This window comes from Cyprinodon variegatus, unplaced genomic scaffold (genome assembly GCF_000732505.1).
Source record: "Cyprinodon variegatus isolate N-32 unplaced genomic scaffold, C_variegatus-1.0 Scaffold291, whole genome shotgun sequence".
NCBI lineage: Eukaryota > Metazoa > Chordata > Actinopteri > Cyprinodontiformes > Cyprinodontidae > Cyprinodon > Cyprinodon variegatus.
In genome coordinates this window covers 276,144-299,015 of record NW_015150744.1, presented here as the reverse complement: position 1 = coordinate 299,015, position 22,872 = coordinate 276,144, and the positions used below count along the sequence as shown (strand labels likewise).

The 22,872-nt window shown below is 36.6% G+C and overlaps 1 protein-coding gene and 1 long non-coding RNA gene across 2 annotated transcripts in view; one reads left to right on the top strand and one right to left on the bottom strand.

The window, feature by feature from the left end:
* The window catches only part of bzrap1 (benzodiazepine receptor (peripheral) associated protein 1), a 97,924-nt gene extending 95,950 nt beyond the window's left edge, over positions 1–1,974 (bottom strand). Inside the window, exon 1 of the mRNA XM_015383670.1 lies at positions 1,895–1,974. The gene's annotated coding sequence lies outside the window, so the exon portion shown is untranslated. The remainder of the gene's footprint in view (positions 1–1,894) is intronic.
* A 13,313-nt stretch (positions 1,975–15,287) lies between these two features.
* Positions 15,288–22,344, top strand: LOC107090337. The gene is made up of 3 exons (XR_001481472.1): positions 15,288–15,613; positions 18,299–18,438; positions 22,246–22,344. It is a non-coding gene; the product is annotated as an uncharacterized LOC107090337 (long non-coding RNA).
* The last annotated feature ends 528 nt before the right edge of the window (positions 22,345–22,872 follow it).

The following is a 22,872-nucleotide window of genomic DNA, read 5'->3' as shown; positions in this document are numbered from 1 at the left end:
GGATCCCAACATGCCTGAACTCCTCCACTTGAGGCAGGAACTCACCAAACTGAAGAGGACAAGCCACCCCTTTATGTTGGGAACCATGGCTTTTGACTTGTAGGAGCTGACTCTCTTCCAGGCCGCCTTACACTCAGGTGCAAACCGCCCCAGTGAAGGTCTTGGCAGTATGGGGCCAGCAGAACTGTTATCTACGAAAAGCAGGGACGAGATTGGCTGCACCTAGAAATCTTGTCCATAATGATTATGAGCCCCTTCTGCAGGCATCCTGCAGAAAGCATAGAGCTGGTCCATTGTTCCACAGCCAGGATGAAAACTGCTCCTTCCCGAAGCCCAGGTTCAACAATTAGCCACTCTCCAGAACCCTGGCAAGGGCTTTCTTGGGGAGGCTGAGGAGTGTGATCCCCTATAGTTGGAACACACCCTCCGGTACCCCATCTTATGCAGGGGAACCCCCACCCCAGTCTGCCAGTGCAGGGTCCCTGTCCCAAACCTCGATGCAATGTTCAAGAAACGTGTCAGTCATGACAGCCCAATAACATCCAGAGCTCAAAGGTATTCAGGCTGGATCTCATCCCCCCCTGAAGCCTTGGAGTGGCTAAATAATGGCAACTAAATCGTAGATATCATGACTGATTTGTCGTTTATCAAGAGGGTGGGGTTGTTGTGGTGGAAGGTTTGCAAGCAAGTTTGATTGTGGCCGGTTTCTCGGAAGAATCTTGCAAACCAGTTAGCAACTTAGTGCTGACTATTATTTTATTATTTGAACCGTGGCGTATATTAGCTTCGACATATGAATCAAGATGCTATGACCAAAAAGATTTGATTGATATGTGATTGGCCAAATTTAGGTGTACAGGCTGACGTATAACTGACTGGCCTGCATAAAATAACAGCAAAAAACAAAACAGAGATTCTAAGACAGGATTTTTTTTTAAATAGAAATTTTCTAAATATTTATATACATGTTTAAGCTAGAATGATTTGACATTTAAGTACGATTTCCCTACAACTTTAACAGTCACCAATTCTCTCTCTTATATTTGTTGGTTTTCAGATTAATGGTCCTGGTTTTAATAATAGTCCTGGTGTCTTTGGACACTGAAAAATGCCACCATCTACCTCCAGAGGAGATTCTTCCTCAATCAGGTTCTGCTCAAGTAGCCTGTCTTGTAGTCAAAACACCAACACTGATATATGCCGATGTATATGAGAAGCAACATTTCAAACAATGCTAGCTTTTGTTAACTTAGTTTACTTGCTCTGTTTTCAAAAACTGACTTATTAAGATATTAGCTTGCTTTATTTAAGGAAGTTTTGATCTTAAGCTGTAATTAAACATTTTATATTTATCTAAAATTATTTGTCAAGTTCCTATAGCCTGGATTGAATCCTTATTCAAAGAAATATCATTGTGGTAAAATCCTTTTAAACTGTCAAACAACTGCCCAGGTTTCTTTCTTTAAATTAAAATTTACTTTGGATAAAATTAAAAAAATAAAAATAAAAATATGAAAATTCCCATAACTGGACTGAGGGCTTTGTTTTTTATCATTTATTTTTTAATTGAATATGCATAGCTTCTGTCGATGCAACAAGTAACTTTCACCATGAACAGTTTTAGCCCATCAATAAATCATGCTAGTGATGCTTCACTGGATGCTGCTGGATGCTTTATACTCCAGACACTTTGCCAATAGAAGCTAATTAACAAGCTTAACCCTGCGACACGGTAGCATATGGTCAACCAGCTTAAGTTTTCATAACACGCTGTTGAATTAAATAAAGTGTAGGATACTTTATAGTCGACATGGCTAACTGTTAATACGTCCTGTTAGCAACAGTTAGCTAGCCTGCTGTTAAGTTTTCTAGCTAGAACTTATATAAAACTCACCTCTCGGCGGACACTACAGTTATAGTAAACTTTTCACCGTCTGGACATCTTCTATTAACTGTTGTGTCGACAGTAAACGAGGTCATGCACTGCCTCACTGATTAGCAATATTAGTTTTTAAAGGTCCATAGCATCATGTCATAATGGGCTGGTTTATCTGCCACCGTCCCATAAACTGTCCCTGTCCACCGTTATCCTGTTGGCCAGCATTGCTGCTGCATTCAGGGATACCCTGTAATTCTCTGTGATGAATTGAATAGACAAGTTTCCCTTAAATTTTCCGCCCTTTCCACCAACCATAATACTATAATAGTTCCATATAAATTCTCTGATATATATTTTTCCCCTTTTAAGTACATTTTAAAAGAAAAAGGTTTCGCTGTGGACTTTATCACATTACCAATGTTTTTTTTTTTTTTTTTTTTTTTTTTTTTGCGTAGCCTATTATTCCCTCAAGAGGTTGTCATAGCCTATATGTATTTTTTCTGTTACAAAAAACTTTAAAAAGTTTTAAAATCTATTCGTGTATTATTCTTAGCTAAAGTAATGCTTCAGTTTGTACTGATATACACATTACTACCAGAGGTACCTGAACGCAACGCAAGTGCAGCATTTTACTCAATGTATGACACTTTGGTGACAACTAGTGGCCACATTCTGCAGTCAGAGGTAAAAATATTAATGCAATAATAATAATATTGTGTTATTATTATTACTGCTCTTGTTATTACAACAACAATATAAAATTTAGAATTTAACATAATAACGAATCAAATGAACAAGGCAACATGTGTAAATACATAATGAACTGGCAAACGACTGGGGTTTAAATAGGGAACAAAACTATGTGGAAAAAAGAACAAAATGACAAACTCATGTACAACGATTCAATCAATAAGGACAAAGGTTTTGCTATTGCTTATCAGATTAATAAGGAGAAATTGCTAAACTGGGAAGCAATGCATAGAGAACCTGTCAAAACAACTAAAAGCACTAAATACACAGAAGAGATAATTGAGAAAAAGATTCAAACTAATATGGCAAAACAACAAACTACAAAAATGGCTGAATTTGGCAAACCAGAAAGAACCAAAACACAATTATAAGATAACCTACAGGACATAATAACTAATAGCTAAATATTTTAGTTAGAGGTCAATAAATATGAATGGAATTTCTTTGACAGTTATATATATTTTTAATAAATTATTATTTAAATATGAGCAGCCCAGTATGTGTAAATTAAATCATAGCTAGGATAAACAAGATATAATCAAATACATTTTTAAATAATTATGATGCCAATTATTAATTTAAAAAACAGCGATGTATGTTGTAACAGCTACAGCTTTAGTAATGTATTATATCCTAAATTCTTAACATAATAATAATAATGTAGTATTGCTGTACTACTAAAGCTTTTGATATATATTTTAAATAGACCACATCTACATGATGCTGTCCTCTAAAATTACTTTTGAAATACATTAGGGCAAGGGTTACATATAATATCTGCAATATTTCCTCTGGTGCAAATCCTTTATCACAGAATTCCACATAGACAGCCTTTGATTTTAATATCCCGGTGTTGGGTGACAGGCCTATTGTTGATGCTTTGAGTAACACCTGTTTTCTATATTGTGACATCCCACAATGTGTAATGTAAAAACAAACCATACGGGGGAATCCAATCCTCCTGAGAATTGCAATATAAACTAGAACTTTTGTCCTTATCATTTTATTATACCACTCATGTCAATACAATATAAATGAGATGTTGGTGTGGGCACGTGTGTGCTGTGAATTTGGTTTATTCCCCCTTGTCTTCATTCTTAAGGGGGTTCAAAAACAAACAAACAAAAAAGGCCACAGTACATATCAATTTCAGAAGGAACTATTCAGATACTTGTATTATATCAAACTGCACTTACAATATTCACCACTATTTAGCGCCATTTGCCTTTTTCCTCTGAGCTGGCTTGCTTGGACTTACATTGAATTACGGTGTCATGATCTTGGCACTGATGACCGGATTATTGGTTCATTTCCTCCACCTGCCTAGCTCCACCCAGTTTTCATTATTACTCATCAGATCCACCTGTTCCAGTTCCTATTTAAACTGCTTGGTCCCAGAGATCGATGCCTGATTATTCTAGCCGTAAGTGAGAGTTCTCTAGCGTTCCTCAGTGTGTTTATTCTGATTGCTTGCTCGTGGCCTTCTGGGTTTGCCTGCTCCTGTTCTTATCTGTTTGCCTGACCTGTCTTCTGACTACTATTGAATCTGTCTCCCGACCCCAACTTGGATTTCCCTTCGGTACCTCTTCTGATCTCTGATCTTCTGGCCTGGACCTCTGCTTCCTCATCGACAACAGCTTTGGATTCTCCTTCCGGATACATTTGCTCTTCCACATCAGCTGGCTTCTGCTCGTCAGTCTGCTCTGCAGCTCCTTTGGTCTCTACTCATGTAACTCTTGGGCGGCTTCCACGCCATGCTGAGAAAAATCATCTGACTAGATTCCATTCCTTCCTCTTGGCTTGGACTGAACTTAATAACCAGGTTAGCGACTCAAATGCTTGCTATTGTTGCCTGTCAGAGTTACGTGGTCACCAATCTGTGTTTCGCCCTCTACAGAGATTCCAGACATAGAATCCTATCTGTCGCGATCCATAACTATGAGCATTTAATAAACGCTGTTTATAAATCACTTCAGTCTGTCTGTCTGAATTGTGGGTGCAACGTTGTAAATCCTGACACAGGGGACACCCAAGGCTTTAGAGGATACAGCAGACGTGTCTTTCAAAACGGCCAAAAAGACCTCAGAGCTGTGCTATAACATAATTGGCAGACTGGCCTTCTAAGGAAGCAGCCGCCAAATTCGAACTCAGCAAAGGTGTGCTTAAAATGCACTGTTTGAATATAATTCCCCTAATGATGTCATAAGGGGAAATAAGTTGTCAAGTGCTCTCTGGAGCAGCCGATTGGTCAAACTACTTTCATCATCTTAGGTATTATTTCATGCCCCTAAGCTATTTTAACAAACTCAGACGTGTTGTATGGATATGGGTTGTAGGGTGGTGGCCTTCGGTAGGATGGGACATGGAAAGCAAAAACAGCTTGTCCAGAGAAGAGCTGGAAAATTAGGTTTTTGGTAAAGGCTGTCTGCCTAATCTGAGAGGAATTTACCTGCACAAAAGGCAAAAACATTCTCTGGTTGATTTGGAGCTTTAGGTAGGCCATTTCAAAAACCATGTCAGAATATTTGTATAATATGGATAATTATTATAATTATGCAATTATTATTGTATAATTATTTCTAAATACGGTTAAGTTTGTAATTAAAGCATTTTGTGCACATAATGCTTACAACAATACAACAGTATTTCAGTCCTGCAAGCTGGGTTAAATGTATTTTTTCTGCATTTTGTAGATGTTTTTTATTGCTTCAGTACAACTGATTTTTGCAAATAACTCAGCAGCGTCTGAGTTGCATACTTTACAACAATGTTAAAGTTTAAAAACCACTTTAAAAATCACTCTGTACTGTACTGATGTGTTTAATTAGCTCCTTTGTTATGTCCATGGCTCAGCGTGTTTACATCATCTGTCCAAGAGCTCTTTTAGTTATGATTGATAACTTATCATCTTCTATTGTTCCTGTCATGTGGAGTGCCAAAGGGTTACATTCTTGGACCCCTACTTTTTTCCCCTTTATCTGCTGCCATTGAGGCTGATTATAACCAAATGTCACCTGTCTTTCCATTGTTTTGCAAATGATCTCTAGATGAACCTCTGTTTAAAACGAGGTAAGGGGCAATTCACTACGGCCGCTTTAATGGCATCTGATGTAAAACAGTGGTTTGTAAAAACATAAAAAACATAAAACACAAAATAGAAACTAGCCCAAAATAGCTTTGAAGAGGGACTTCCATGGCCAGAACCGACCCCGGACCAAAAAGAACCAGAGTCCAAAACATGGGTTCATGACTTCCACAGACACTAGATGAAAGTTGAAGAAACCAGTAATTACTCAATTGTAAATGTTGTTTTACTCAGGTTATCTTGGTTAACCTTAATATTTGTTTAATGATGTGAAGCAGAAAGACAAAAAAATGAAATTTTCTGGAGTAGAAGCAGTGTACCTCATGGGTGGTGGCAGCATCATGGTGTGGGGCTACTTTAATACCACTGGTAGTGTTGCATTGTACAGATAAGGTGAATGATGACAAGGGGGCCCTAGAGTATGATTCTTAACCCCTGCATCCCCCGGAGAATAGCTAAATAATAGAAATATGGACATGGCTGTTTTTTCCAGCAGGGTAAAGAACCCAAACAAAAAAAGAAGAAACAAAGAAACTATTAACAAAAGGTTGTCTACATCACCTGAATGACGATTATGAAAATAACATGCACATTCCTCGCTACACATTTAACCAAAAATGCATTTTAAATGCAGCTTCTTTCTCCTAAATGTCTCAATTTCCAGAATAAGTACGGGCAGGGTCTGTTATTTTCTTTTTTCCTCCAACAGAAACTCCTTAGAATAGACCAATAAGGCTGTGAGATTCATATTTAAGCCCCAAATTGTACATGTAACATGTTTTCCTTGTGGACCAATATGGGTACATTCATATAGATTACATATTTTTATCAAGACTGGGTTTAATTGCATCAGCAGATCATTACTTTTTTTTATCATTACTAATTTGTTTTTTTTAGAAATGTTTCATTTCCTCCCTGTGATATAATACACCTGCGGTAGCATAGGTGTCTCAAACAAGGACTATATAGGAGTTATAGGATGGTCAGAGTCATCATTCGGTGTCCTTGGGCAGCTCAATCACTGATTCTCATCTCTGTGGCGCAAAAATATTGGGAAGGGGATGAAAAGAGGAGCCGGCCATTAATCCAGATTCCTGCTGTTGTAATACTCTTCGGCCAATGAACCATTACCTGATCATTTATTTAGAGGAAAACATTCTCAGTCACATATGAATGGGTCTGGACAGATCACAGTACATGAATATCACAACCAGATTCATATGACGTCTTCTGAAATAGAATATTAAACCTGGGTGCTCAGAAAATATTTTTACCCACTTTCTATTTTTGCTTTTTCATCACTCTTACCCGTGTCAGATCCTCAAACAACTCAAATGCAGACTGGACATCAGCAGAAGGTAGTTAGATGAATAATCAAGGATACAATTAGGAGGTTACAGATCTGATAAAGTAATAGGATGGAACCAGGCCACAAACAACTGAAGAATCCAACAGTGAACAAAGAAATTAAGCATTTTAAATACTGTAAAGGAAACCAAATAATACTGGAGGGCAACAAAATGACAAACATACGATCTGCAGGTAAGCTGTCTTTAATTTATTATGATTTAATTTCATATTTAAATAAAAAAATAAATTCTGATCAACTACATGAGTTTTGTTTTTAATTTCTCTAGCATAACAACAAAGAAATCTTTAAAACGGAACCTGTCTGACAGGTTCTGTGAGGAAGGCTTGAAGATATCAAAAAATAAACACATGATCCAGAAATTTAAGAACAGGAAGGAAACAAGAGACAATGATTTCCATCAGGCTGGAAAAGGTTTGAACGTAATTTTCCCTAGAAGTTGGGTCTGAAAGAACAAAATGAAAGTTACCTGCAAATGGAGAGATCATATTGAAGAGGGGAGAACCATTCTAGAAGCAGGAATCAAGAAGGATGATTCTGAAATGATTCACCCAGGTTTTACCATCTGTCTTTTAGTTTATTTCTCAGGCGTATTTCTTGATGTTTAGGTTAGTTTTGTCTGTTCTATAAATTTCTTCCTTGCATTTCGTCATTTAATATTGTCTCCCTCTGATGATTCTATTAACCTGTTTTTCCCCAGTGCTTAAGCCTCCAGTCTGCTGTTAGTTTTCAAAGGGTCCCTTAGTTTTTTCCTTCATGTCTCCATTTTAGTTTCTCTCTTTACCAGCCACAGAAACTTCATTAAATTCTTAAACACACCATGCTGCTTTTGAGCATCTGTCTGCACTTTGGTCCTTTAAACTGGATGATGATGCTTAGAGAAAAAGAAAAGAACACACATAGCAAAAATTAAACAAAGCATACTTATATATTCAGTTTGGCTGGGGGGAAGCTGGGCCTTGAGCTTAATGTGTTCAGCGATTGGCTTTGGAAGGGGTGTTGTCCCAAAGTTGACTGGCTGGAGAATGAGGCACGTCAAACTATGGAAAGCTGTTCTGAATAAAGTCTTGATCAAATTCTTACTTGCAGATCCTTACATCCCTCCATCCATCCATTTTCTGTCACGCTTATCCCATGCGGGGTCGTGAAGGGTGCTGGTGCCTACCTCCAGATACCTACAGGCGTGAGGTGGGGTGAACCCTGGACAGGTCACCAGTCCATCGCAGGCAGATCCTTACAGTTCTATGGAATAACAAGACAAATGTGGAACATAGAAAAGTGTTTTTACTGTGGTTTAAACCCTATTTAGCCCTTTATGAAAAAGAGCATTATACCACTGAAGGTGTGGCGTCTAGGATGGCTTCACTGCCTCAGGACTTCTTAGACCTTTCATAATTGATAACGCCCTCTAAAACTTCCAACCAAAACTTATGAATAAAAATGCAACCTTAAATGACATATACAGCAATGTAAAAAAATAAATAAATAAAAAAAACACATTACAAATAATCTTAGTTACTCTGTTTTGCATTTTCCCCCATTTTCCCCCACAGAAACAGTGGGAAAGTGTCAGGATTTTAATGTATCCAAAATGCTTTTATTTTTAAAACTCACGTTTGACACAAAAACATGTTTCACTTTGGAACACATCTATATTCTAAATTATATGGTGGCCAAACTTTCTTATAGTGTTTACACTTGCTCGTTATGCACGCACTTGCTTAAACTAACAAAACATGGCACCTTTATGCGTCTGAAAATTGAACCCACACATTAACCACACTTCTGGGAACTAACCTCCTCTTCCTGACAACCTATTTGGTCCATTTTCCAATAATGTCAGACAAGGAAGTTGTGTAATTCATTTGTAGCCTTGAAACATGTTTATCTGAAATGCTGAAAATTAACCTAAACAAAGATTTTAAAGCCATAACATCAACTTCAGTGCTTTTATACATTTTAAAAATAGAGTAATCTTTATACTTTAAGTGCAAAAGCAGTTATTTTAAGAATTCAAGGTTACGAATTAAGAATTTAAATCATGATAGCTGACCTGAAACTGGAAATTTATTTAGAATAAAAAATAGTTTTAACTGTATGTTTTGCTATTGCAATATTCTGTTGATTAGATCTTTAAAGATGTTTAGATCTATAAACTGATCTATAAACTGTTTTTTGTTTGTTTTATTAATTAATTATTTTTAACTAATTCACTATTGATGTAAAGTTTTTAATATTATAACCCTTAAACACACACAATGTGGTACTTTGGGTAATTTGTACCTAAACAACAGATCCAGTAGACCTCTCTGAATAGGTTTATTCACAGAAATGGCCAGAGGCAGGTACGGTGCCGTCTTACAGCCTTTTATTCTCAAGACACTCGAGTCTATTCGTTTGTATATGGTGAGCCACCTTGTCAGGTATTGACACCATGCTGTAATTCTATGTGGGATGCGGCCCTCAAAGAAGAAACTGGCATCCCCTTACTTTTTTATTATTATCAACGGTAAGTCCCATTAAGTTAATATGGTTATGTAACATCCGGAAAGCTTTTTTTGCTACCAAAATATAATTTGTGTTATGACATCGACTGAAAGATGATCCTAAGTCATTTGTATGAATCACTCAATTAGTGGGATTAATGGAATAGGTTCCCAAATATTTGTTGAGATATCACTCTTTTGAGGTCTGTCATATTTTCCCTTCCTGCAGGATATGGAACCCTACCTGTCTTCATGACCCACTTTATGGAAATGTGCAAAACAACAGTGTCCTTATCTCTTGCTGCAGCAAAAATATCTTAACACATAACGGTTAAAATATTTTACTGAGAGATAATTCCACATCGGGTTTCTGACTTGCATTGTTGCACCTAACAGTAATTTGCACATTAAAACTGGCCCCAATAACTGACTTTACTAAATGTCTAGCATTGTAAAAGAGATTTCTTCAGAAAGAACTGAAAGTCGCACAAGGGAATAGCCCATTCCATGACATTGTGGGTTTCTGTTCAGTAATTCAACTGGGAGAGGAAGAAACCAGTCTGCCTTGAACCTTTTCTTCCTCCTTGTCTTTCTGGTAAAGCAGCTTTGTTCCTCTTTTCTGTAGCAGAAACAGACGTTTCTGGACCTACAGTAGGAAATAGAGCCATCATAGAGTCACAGCTGTATACCAACCTGACCAGTTTGGATTTAATAAATTCAATTTGATTTAGTTTTTTTTTTTTACAGTGTCCTGTCTGGCAATGTGGCAATAAGAATAATTGTCTTGATGCCAAAAAGAGCCCAACAGATTTTACTTTTACAAGTGGATACTTGGGATGTTCATGCATATAAATTGCTTTATAATAATTATGCAGGGAGTTTTACAGTTTATATGGACACTGCAATGTAAATAGAGCAGAAAAACAGAAGAAGAAAAAGGAAAGAAGAAAAAAAGAGAAAAGATGATAGAAAGGAGACAATGACAAAACTGTTTCAGTCTGCTTCATCATCTGCAACGAGATATAAAGAACAGCACAACCGAAAGACATGGTACGAGATATACAATAAAGCAACACCTTGAAACTATCGCTGAAGTAGTATTATTAAGTCTGACATGTACTCTGTGTTACCTGAAGAAATGAATGATTTAGTTTACTGTATTTATATTGAGCTAAATAACAGCACATCCCAAGGCCCTTAACAGAGACAATTAAATCCGATTCTGCAGGCTGTTTGGTAAAATATGTTTCCTAAGCCAACTTATTGCATCCAGTCATTGACATTGCAGGTTTTGCTCCTCCTGCATCAGCATGTGGCTACAGTAGATATTCGCTTGCATTTTGTCAAATCTAATTTAGTGTGAGCTGCATTCTGCCGAGGCCGACTGGGGATTCTAGGGGAAAATAACAGAAATACAGAAAGGAACGTAGAAGCACTGATCACTTTCTATATTAGAAAGGTCACATTGAAATTGCTTAACAGGTGGCTCTGGCTGGGAAAGAAGCAGTTAAGCAGAAAAGCTCTGAGCCAGTTTTTATGACTAAAAGAAAGAAAGTGAGCACATACAGAAAACCAAAGTCCAATGCTAAATTGAGGAGAGAAGCAGGACTAAACTCTGAAAAACAGGCCCAGTACCATAATCTATAACCAAATGTGTTGATGGCAGCAGCACAGCTGATATTTCTTTTCAAAATGGTGTCACATCCAAACAGGAACAGACCAGATGAAGCTCCTATGACAAGAAAAAGCCGAGAGTGTATAAAGTTAGGGGTTTAACTAATAAATACTGCAGAAAATAGAAGGAAAATAGAAATACAAAATATAATCAAGCTGAATGTTAAGTGGTACATTTGTCCTCCGGCAGCCTAAGCCGATGGCAGCATAACACTGGACATAGCTAAGGAATTTAGACACATTAGGAACCTCCTACAATCACTTCAGTTCATGGGTGGATGCATATAATTTGTTTCAAGATGGAAGAGGGATGTTTTTTAGTTTATATAAATCCATGGATTTTGGCCCACATTGCTGAAATTTTGTTTTTTCTAACATTATTAATCATCAACTCAACACCTTAATAATTTTAAATGTGGTTGAAATAAAAGCCATCGGCCTCCTCTTTGTTCCTTCTTGTTGATTGTTACATTCATCGACAACCTGAAGGTAATAAACAGTTTTTTCTCAGATTTTTTTGCCTGCCGAATAAGCTCAAGTGACATTATTAATTACAAACAAATACAACAAAAAAAAGGGCTTTACAGAACATAGAGCAAGTATTTTACACTGTCAAAATCAAATCTGTGCTTAAGGGTTACAATTCTTTAAGGGCAGTTATGATCTGAATGGCTTTAGTATTTGAGCTGAATTTTAAGGATTCTATAGATATATTAATAGAAGATAATAAAATCTGGAAAGTAGTTTTTTTATATATATTTGGAGGTGGGAATATTATATATACCATAAATAATAATAATAAAAAAACATTAACAGCATACTGTATAAAAATTCTGTTTTGTCAAGTTCACATTTCTCCATCCCAAACAAAACATCCTTATCTATTAAAGTAATATTGAGATTTCTTTGATGAAAAAATGGACATATCTCTCCAGAATATTTGGTATAATTACAATCCCAAAAAACATTAATAATCTTTTCTTCCTTATTTTTACAAAAAGTACACATTGGTTCCAAATCCCATTTATATCTTTTTTTTTTTTTTTTTTTTTTTTTTTTATCATTACTGCTATAACAGGTCGAACATTATGAATAATTACATAAGAAATTTCTCTTACTCTATTACCAATAAAAATATACAAGCTGGTGAATAAACATCTAATAATAGAATATTTCTTAACATTTTGTTGGTTGTTTTCTTACTTATAAATATCAAAATCAATATGAATGGAGTTTGGATGAAAATTTGGCATTGAGTCAATTTGACATGTAGGTAAAGCTAACAAAAGCTTTAATGATCCACTGGGGATTTCGTCAAACACTACAGCATATTCTTTAGGGGTAACAAGAAATTGGAAAAGTAAAATACAGTCAGAATAAGACAATAAATTACTGTTTGGATTTAGTAATTGGCTTAAAAGTGATATTCCACTATAAAACCATTTACTGTAAAAGATTTGTTTTATTTTTGTATTTAATGTCTTCATTATTCCAGATATAATATTTATGAGTAGAAAATTTGTTTGTATAAAAATGACCAGCTTAACAGCATCTGTTAATGAAACATAGATCATTTTAAGGGTATTTTGGGTATTCTATAATTGCATTTACCAAGAAAGGGCAATCCTCCAATTTTGTCAAAATTGTAAATGGGACGAGCAGCACAGTCCCACAATGCTACTGCTAATGCATTAAACTAGGAATAATTATTGCTAATAGACCTGATATTTGCCTTCTGGTGAGATACATGCATAGGGCAGGTTTAGATGAGCATTGTGTATTTATTTACCACACGGATTTCAGAAAGCAGATAATAACTACAGGTAACACATTGCAGATAATGCAAATACACAGTAAAGCTAGCTAAAAGTAAGGCAACTGCAGTAATGTGCGTGCAGCTCTGCCTCTTTGGCGAACCTGATCTCCATGTTTAGTGAAGGAAGTTAGAGCAACAAGATATCTATATTGTGACTCTGTAACCGATTCAGGGGAAAAAAACAAACAGGAGTCCTGAAACTTTTTCAGCTCAGCATTTTTATGTCATTCCGCTGTCACAAGTACTGAGGAATGAAATGAACTCCCTGCTTTTAACCCATCCTCTTGGGGAGCAGCGGGCTGCTATTGTGCAGCACTCAGGGAGAAGAGTGGGGGTAAAGGGTCTTGCTCAGGGCCAAATGTGCTCAGGACCAGAGTGTGAGTCCGTGGGAGTGGGGCTTGAACTCAGAACCTCTGGATTCCAAGTGAAATACCCTAACCACTATGCCCCACTCCACTAAAACCCCGACAAAGTCTGCAGACAGGCAGCACATTTTCTCCAGGAAGAATTATCTGTTCGCATCAAGTTAAGAGTTTACTGCATGAGTCAGAGAGGGTGCTGCATATTTTCCTTTACAGGAATCCCATGTTTTAAAGTAAAGTGCTAAGCAGTGGGTGTTTGGATGGTTTATAGAAAGTATCTTTATTTTTTAAAGTCTTTTATTGTTTTTAAGCATTTATTTAGCTTTTTAATGGTTTGCCATGTTAGGAAATTCGTTTCTCGTTTAATCTGAATGTAAATTTTAAAATCAGCTAACATTATAGCAGATCTCTATGTTGAGTTTTGATCTATTTTTTATTTACCTTGTCCACATTTGGTCAGATTACAACTAGAGGGCTTCATCTCTTTAATTTGAGACATGATCAATCAATACAAAGTGGAAATAAGCAAGTTTTTTGCTTATGCATAAAATACAAACAGGGTTGTTCACAAGTCAGCTAGATAGGAAAGTCTATATGTTTAATATCTATTTAGTATAAATCCATTTGTTCTGAGGCCTTAAGGGTTCATTAGGACGACACTGGTGAAATATTGCATCATAAAACCAAAGAAGGCTGCAGGAAAGTAAAGGTTAAGGTTGTGGAGAAGTTTATTGAGATTTATTAAGATCAGGAAACAGATTGGTAGAGATCTGCAGCTCACTTGGCATCAAAGTTAGAGATAATCCGCTGTGCAAATCCAGCATTTATGGAAGAGGAGCAAAAAAGAAAATCAATATTGAATAAAAGCTATAAAAAGTCCTATATAAAGTTTTCAAAAGCTATGTAGGGAACACAATAACTATTTTGAAAGCCTCTGGTTAAATGAAACCAGACCTAAACCGTTTGGCTTATATCCAAAATCCATTTAACACTTCCTAGAACCATGAACACACCGTACCCCACCAAAAGACAAAAAACAACAGGAAAATAAAATAAAATAATGGTGGGTCTTTCTTCAGCAAACGCAACCAAGCACATTAAGTAGGTAACTAAGTGAGCAAAGTTTTTTTATTTAACACCTTTTAAAGATAAAGCAATCAAGAAGCTCTGCACAGAAGACCAATAAAACAGCAATTAAAGATAAAAAGTAGGATAAAATGAAAATACATTCACAAAAAAACATAAACATACAGCAAAAGGCTTGTTTAAAACACAGAGTTTTTAAAGTCAGAGTTGATGGGAAGATGCATGTAGTACAGCTGCTGAAGTTAACATTTCCATGCCCTACATGTACAACATCAGGTGCAAACCTCCAAACACTTGCCACTGTTATTCCAGGAAAGGTGATTTTACAAAGTAATAAGATGCATATCATGCTTTGCATTTTTTTTATTGTAAAAATAAAGTCATTGTTCATTTGAGCTGATTTTTTTCATAAAATCTGAATTGAACACAATGATTTTTGCAGCTTCCCCCCCAAAAAAAAGGAGCTTGAAAAACTTTACATGGCACTTTCCTTCTGCCAAATAAACTAATATCTCTACATGCCAGTGATCGGGTGGATTTCTGACTCATTGCCTCAGAGTCTTCTCGTTTGGAGCAGCTCTCTGTGGGAGCGTCCAATGCACAAACGTGGACAGACAGAGAAGCGAAGCCACAGCCTCGCCTCCCTCTGCCACTGACTGTGTGCAGGGATGAGCAGGACCGCACCTTCTGAGAGCTCCTCCTGAAACTGGAGATGCTGGGACACCAGTAAAGGGTTAGCTCATATTGTCTTTGTGTCTTTCACGCCCCTCCTGCTTCTTTTAAGCTTAGACAGGTACAGGGCGTTAGAATATTATCATACAATGCTGTGGTATTTATTGTTTTACGTAATCCCTGTCACTGAGGCCAGGTACTTATAGGCAGGCAGGTTTAAGGAGATGAAAGACCTAAAACAAACGTAGCGGTGGATTCTGGAGTTTTCTGACTTCTTTTCTGTGTGTAGTTTTTAAAAAAGAATTTTCTTTATTTGTGGAACTAAACCACCTGCTGGCTCAACTCTTTTTCTCTTTCATTTTGGGGAAAGGAAACCTATTTAATTTCTTTTTTATATTTATTATTGTGGGTCAAGATTAATTCTTTTGCAACAGGTATGTAAAGTTTTTTTCTGTAACTATCATATGATATGAAGACATTTTACTTATTTTGAATGATCTTTTGTCTTTTTTCCAGAACTGGATTATTTGTCATAAAGTGAAAAAGTTGTTCCTAACTGAGCTGGTTTAAGATGTTTTTTAATAAACATGGTTGTGAAAATGATTAAACTTTAAGTAACTTAAATTTTCTCCTTTAGGATTATTATTATTTTTTTTACTTTTTGTTGCAAGGATTATGAAGGAAGTCAGAACTCCAGTCCATGACAGGCTGATTTTCTGCTTAAATGACAGCAGGTTCTTCCCATCAAAATGGGCTGACGGCGTTATTCTGTGGTCTATCTCAGACATTAGGGGGTATTTTTGTGGGGCTGAAATCTTTCAGCTATTTCTCAGCACAGGGAAGTGAGAAGGGAGGGGAAGCAGGGCCGACACAAAAGGCAACATTATTCCCCAGCGGATCTGCGCTACATCCTACTATGAATGGAGTATTGAAAAACATAACATTGGGGACAAGATTGTTTTTCATCCCTCATAACTGAACCATTTGTCCCAGAGTTTTGAGTGGTGTGCTCGTACAGTTTCCAAAGGAGGTAGCCTCGGTTCTCAAGCACCCTGGTGGTGTTAAAATCCCCACCTCCTGACTGGGTGCACTGTGTCTTAACTGTGCACCTCATGTTCTGGGACTGGGGCCTAACCTGGATGGAAGCAGAGCAGAGGCCTGTGCATTGGATCCTCACTATATAAGCTGCATCCATAGGTTGATAGTGGGTTTAAATAAAAAAAAACATTTTCCTTGCTTCTTAATTCGCCTCCTGCCCTCTGAGGAGATGAGAGGCGCCCCTGCAGTGTCATCAGGGGCCTAAGCGTTTCGGAGGGTTCTAGTGACAGATTGCAGGAAGCAGCGTTTATGCCTGACGAAGGGGGACCACAGAAAGCAGAAATGTCTTTGTGTGCTACCGAGGCCCGGAATGTCCACTATCTCAAGGGGCCAATATCAAATTTTCCCCTCATCATCCCCTAATACACATTCCTGTGTAAGGTCAGGGGGAATTCGGCATGAGCGGAGAAAGAAGCTGCAGGTAGAGCTGCACAACTAAAGCTCCCGTCTTTAACAACCATCTTAGAAACTTGGTTGGAGGTTTGCGTGTTAAAAGTCTGAGTAAAAACTCAGCGACTATTAAGTTTGGCATAAACAGGTCAGGCACATCGTGCAGCAATACCCGCATTGAGATGCCGCTTTAGAATAAGGAAGTTTTAACATGTCATAGTTGCTGCTAGTAACATAATTTTTATTTTAACTTTAAAACAAGTTGAAAAGTACAGCACTGCATAATGATCTGAGGTGGATGGAGGACCCAAAAATTCTACTTAAGCAATACTTTATCATATTTTTACACATTAAAAAGTTGCTATCCAAGCAATTACTCAAATAAGAGCATAAAAGTATTTGATAAAAAAGGGAAACTCATGTAGTCAGTTACTGATCTACTGATGATCAAAATATTTGATTTAGTGTTTTTTAAGGTAAGGTTGTACAACATATATATTTATATGTAAATCCTGGTGTTGCAAAGAATTTGATGAAAAAAATTAAATATAAGATACAATACTTAGTGATTTTAGGTGCTTGAATCTTTAAAGTGTATATTTTTTCTTTTATAAAACACATGAAATTGAGACGTACTGTTTGTTATGGATGCAGGTTAGATCTTGTTACTTCCAATAACCAGAAGCAGTAAACTGTTTTTATCTCTTGACATCCAAACCACACAAAAGAATCAGCAGGTAAAAAATTAAATTAATCTAAAAAAAGAAATCTCATTTTAACAAAATATTGTCTTTGTGTTTTTGGATGCATTATTTTTTTTTTACTTATTTGCTCTGGATTATAGATATTTATGTTGGGTAGAGTAGGCAAAAAAAATGCTACTTCAACTTAGTTTTTACTAAAATAAAAAGTAGAATGCAGTAAAACTGTTCTTAAAAGTATTTTTTAAAAGAAGTTACTCAGGTAAATGTAACTAGTTACTGCCTGCCTCTGATAATAACTTGTATTTCCATTAATACTGCATGCAAAATATGTTTTTTCCCTCTGCGGTTAGAGCATCCTAGAAGCTCTGAGGAATTTTTTATCAGGCTGATTAATGAGTGATCCCTGTGAATCCTGACATTCCCTTTCCAGAGGAAAATCCCCTGGAAAAACAGTGACAAAGATATCGGCCTCCGCTTGTAACACAAGACTCCTCCAGCTGCTGCCGTTGTTCAAAACCTGAACCTCTTCCCCCTACCAGTTTGTGAAGGGTGGCCATTTTGTGCCCGCAGCAGCAGCACCCTATGGTCCCCGATAATATCAGTAACTGGTGGCTGTTGCTCACCTGCTGGGATTTTTCCCGTCAAAGCTCTTTTCATGTTCACCGAGAGGGAAGTTTGTAATGTTATTTCCCTTTGAGCTGACTGAGGCTACCATCAATACCCAACTACAGCAGAGCAGCAACAGCTGGAGGGCGTATCAGATAAAACAATCCAATACTATAATCAGGCTACTCCAAACCAGGACAGCAAATACTGATTGTTTTTCATTTGCATCTGCAGTAGGATGTGGAAGTTTGTGACACATGCAGCTTTGGACTTTGGATACAACAGTGAGATTGACTGAGACTGTGTTTCTGTGTGCTGCAGGCAGATGGTCAGTCAGACAGCCATGAGGAGCCAGCGTGTGGTGGAGAGCGAGTGCAGGTGCTGGAATCCGGCCGTTTGGCTCCTGCTGTCCCTGCTGGGGTCCCTCATGTTGGTGGCCCTCAGCGTACTGATGCGACTAGGTAGGTGTGATGGGGGTTTGGGGGGTTCTGGCTTTATCTAAAGAGCACAACTGATGGAGCTGAAGCTAAAGTACAATGCATTTGAATATTTGTATCACATTTACATTTTTTTAAATAATTTTTTTCCCCTTTAAAATGAAAAAAAGAAAATCTTATCATTCAGCAAGTGGGAAATTAAGGTAGTCATCCCTCATTACAGATCTCTTCTATCCCTTTTTAAAATCAAACTTTAATGTTTTAGATCATCAGAAAAAGGCATCTAGAATAAAGATAGAAATTGTTTGTTTATCAATTAAAATATCAAACCTATCTGAACCAAATTAACCAATAATCACTGGTGAGTTTAATTTACAGAACCAAACAGCTTACAACTTAGTATATAGGACTGAGGAATGCTAAGATGTGAGGGCTTTTTTTTGTGTTATTAAGAATAATTTTCTGAGAATAAACAATTTAATAAACAATTAAACTTCTACTTTGGACTCTCTGAAAACGGAACATACACAGACACCCCAAAATGAAACTTTTTTCAAACACTATTTTTATGAATCAACTCAAACTAACACAGTAAAAACAACTTCATATATTAATGATATCCCATAATATGATTTTGAAATGAAAAAAATAAAAGCTAATTTTTAAAAGCACAGATATCTTAAATATGTTTAATAAAAAACAGCAATGATTTTCTTGACCTTTAAATTACAGTAATTGAATAACATCCCTCCCTCTTCATCAGCCAGAATACAATGTGCTAAATAAACACATATTTGAGCACAAGATAATCATCAAGTAAATTATTCAAAGATTTAATCAAAATAAATTGTAATTTATTTATAGAAATGTTCAGGACAGTTAGATAAAAATACATGATATAAAAAATTTACTTCCACACCCCAAAACGTTTTTAGTTCGCAATGAATTTTAAATATGTTCTTTGATTTGTCTTCTGTCCTGCTGATGAAGAGGAGGGTCCAACTGAGCATGTTGAGGATCAATGTCAAAAAATATATCAGGTTTCTGATTAAAAAGAAATAAAATAAAAAGACGCCTTTTATCTAAGATAGATGAACACTGGAAAATCTGGTGGTGCTCTGCTCTGTGCAAACCATGACCTCCTGCTTTTACACAGAAACTCATGATTTTAGGCAGAGATTTGGCCCACATGCAGAACACATTTAATAGGCTGAACAGTTTTAAAAAGGTTAATTTAGAAGTAGTCATTAGATCTGGAGACATTGATCTGGAACGGGATGCTGAGGAGACTGGGAGATGTCAACTTTCCAGGGAAACACAGCTGGGGTTATTTTATGAAAATGGAAAAGGAAAAGATTAATAATAATAATCTTGTTTACTGGGTTTGAGGAAGAATTGTTGTCATGAGGGATCCTTGGAGGAGAAGCGGAGATGATGGTTAGTGGATACCAGAATGCATGCCACTGGAGGTTCTTCTCCAGGGGATGTTTAGTGGCTCCAGGTTTCTGAAGCAACTTGGAACTTATGATGAAGACGGAGGAGGGGTCATCACTGTTGGAGGGTGAGCAGGGTCTGAGCAAGGTGCTTCAAGTAGCAACCTTCCAGCAAACTACCAGCAAGGAGCCTCAGGTGAAGACAATGGTTCTAGAAGCTTGGTACAAAGGAGTAAACCATTGGAACAGCTCAGAAAAGAAGCAACTTGGAACAAACCAGGACAGAGAAATCGTCTTAGAGTGAAACACAAAAGACTAGGGGCCGGTTAGAGTATTATCACATGGGTTAACACTCTGGCAGTGACTTCTTTGTAAGCCTCTCCTTTATTGAACGTAAATGGAAAACACCTATGCTCCTCCACTAACCTGCTCCCAGAAGTCACCCATAGAGAACAATGAAGAAAAGTGGCCACAAGAGGGAACCACACTCCAGGATGCCAACATTATTAGTATTTAAACAACCAAAGTTACTCCAGGAGTGCATCCAGGACTCAGTCAGGAGGCCAATCAAACAAAAACAACATTTAGTTTTAGTCAGTTTTCATTGATAAGAAAAAGACTGCAAAAATCGGATCCACTCTTATTAGTTGACTTTGAAATAAAGAAAACAAAAAAAGCAATAAATAAACGATTTATTCATCCAAAAGTGGCACAGATAAGTATGATGGTTAAGAGCTGGTTACGTTGTAACAAAAAACAAAAAAAAAAACAGTTTGGATAGCTTTATTTTGGCTAAAGACAAGATATCATCCTTGTTAAACTGCTTTTTTAAATCTACATGTCATCAAAATGGATTTTAAAATTTAAGGTTCTCATTAATGTGATTTAAAGAAAAAAGCAAACTTTAATGTTTCTCAAAAACTCTGTGTAAATGTTTCTATGTTTAACCACATTCATTGTGATAATGATCTGCTTTCAGAGCCAAGCTGGTATCTTTTAACAACAATTGGCTCCATAGTAAAAAAAACAACCATTGTTGTTGTCCAATCTCTATGAGCAAGAGACAGAATTATTATTATTACATCCCTATGTTATTTTCTTGTTGAATCGAAGCTGCTATTTAAAAAAAAGTCTCAAGTAACATCAAGCTTGATTACAGTGATTAAAAATCAGTGGTTTAGACTCCAACTGACCCTCTTTTCTTGGAAGAGTCCTGGATCTCTGGATGGAAAAAGTGAATAATGTTTACCTTTTGAAGCATTTGTAAGAATGTAAGAGGTATAAACAAACCCCTTTCGCATGGGCAGAACGTTTAACCTCTTATGGAGGCAGAAGTTTACAGCTCGTTTCCATCCGTCATCTCTTAAATCCATCTTTATCCACTTATATTCTATACTAGTGTAAATAAAAACATTTTTTAGGTTACACTTGTCAAGGCACAAAGCTAAATAAATAAATCAATGACTGTAAAAATAATACTTACAAAGGAATTATGATTTTTAGATAGAAAATTACAGGACTTGCTCAGCTGCTGTTCATCTCTATGCCAGATTAAACTGCACATGTCTTAAATTATTTGTGCAGTAACTAATGTTTAAAACTTTCTCTTGGCAAATCTTAAAGGTAAATATGGTTATAAGTCATTTTAAGACATAAATGAAGCAGAACCTTGTTAAAGGGGTGACCAGGCGGTGACTATGAGATATCAGGGATTGGCACAGCAAAACCAGAAATCAGAACCGAGCCTGGAGTCTGAAGTATTCTGTTATCAGGTATACAGGAGCGAGGGGAAATTGGTGAACCATTAAAAGGAAAAAATAAATAAATAAAATTATTCACCTCAATGTACATATAAATAAATAAGTATTTATCTTCTGCATTATATATATATAAAAAAAAACAAAACAAAAACAGGCTTTTCTATAACAATTAAACTCACTGAGAGCCAGTTTTGTAACTTAACTCCCAAGCTTCATACAAAGGTTTGGTCACCCACAATAAATCCACACACACACAGACGCACACACACACACACACGCAAAAAAAGAGTTTCAAAAGTTCAGGACAGAAACCCAAAGAAGAAGAAAACTGAATTGGAGGTGAACGATGTCTGGTTCCCTTATAATGCTCCAGAACCTGCTGTGCCTTGAAGCGAACTCCCTGTAGATGGGAGCCTTTGTGTCCACAGGTCTAGCTTGCCTCATGTTTCCCTCTCAGAGCAGGCCAAAGCCCTGCAGTTGTTTTCAAGGGAAACATGATCAATATCATCCTGTAAAACAACCGGTGCAAAGCAAACAATTTGTTATAAACATGCAGACAGCTGCTTATTTCTTTTATTTCACTGCAGAGTCTACAGATGTAATCTATGCTGACTTTTTTTTCCTTTTTATGTTTTTAGGAGACATGAAGATAAGCAAACGATCTATACCCAGTAAGTAACGGAAAACGTTTTAAAATCATTCCTTTGTAAAGAATAAAACCTCTTGAACAGGAACAGAGCAGGTGAATTGTGATCATTCTGAGACACCATAAATAAGCATTTTCTGGCTCCTGTTAACTTTATTCAGACACTGCTTGTTTGTTTTGTGTCACAGACAATCAGAGGAGGCTGGGAATTGACCTACATTAGACGTGGTTGTGAAATAAACATTGTTCTGGGGTCTTTTGTCAGATCTGAGAAATTACTGCAGTGACATTCATCCTCTACTTTAAAAAACTACCTGAAAAAAACATATTTATATTTTTATATGAACTTAGATCTTGGTTTGATCAATAAGAAATTAAAAATCTTTGTGAATTTGAATAATTAGAGGTCTAAGTATCAAAGTCTGCTGTTACGAAGTTTGGTCCTTGTTAGCTGTATGTAAAAATAATAATTTTACTGCCATTCTGGGAAGTGCAAATGATGGATCCAGTTATTAACACTGAAAAGTAGGAAGCATTAAACATTTTGCAACTTAAAGGAATAGTACACCCAAAACATGATTAGCCTTCATTTTCTACTCACCCCCATGCTGAACAACAC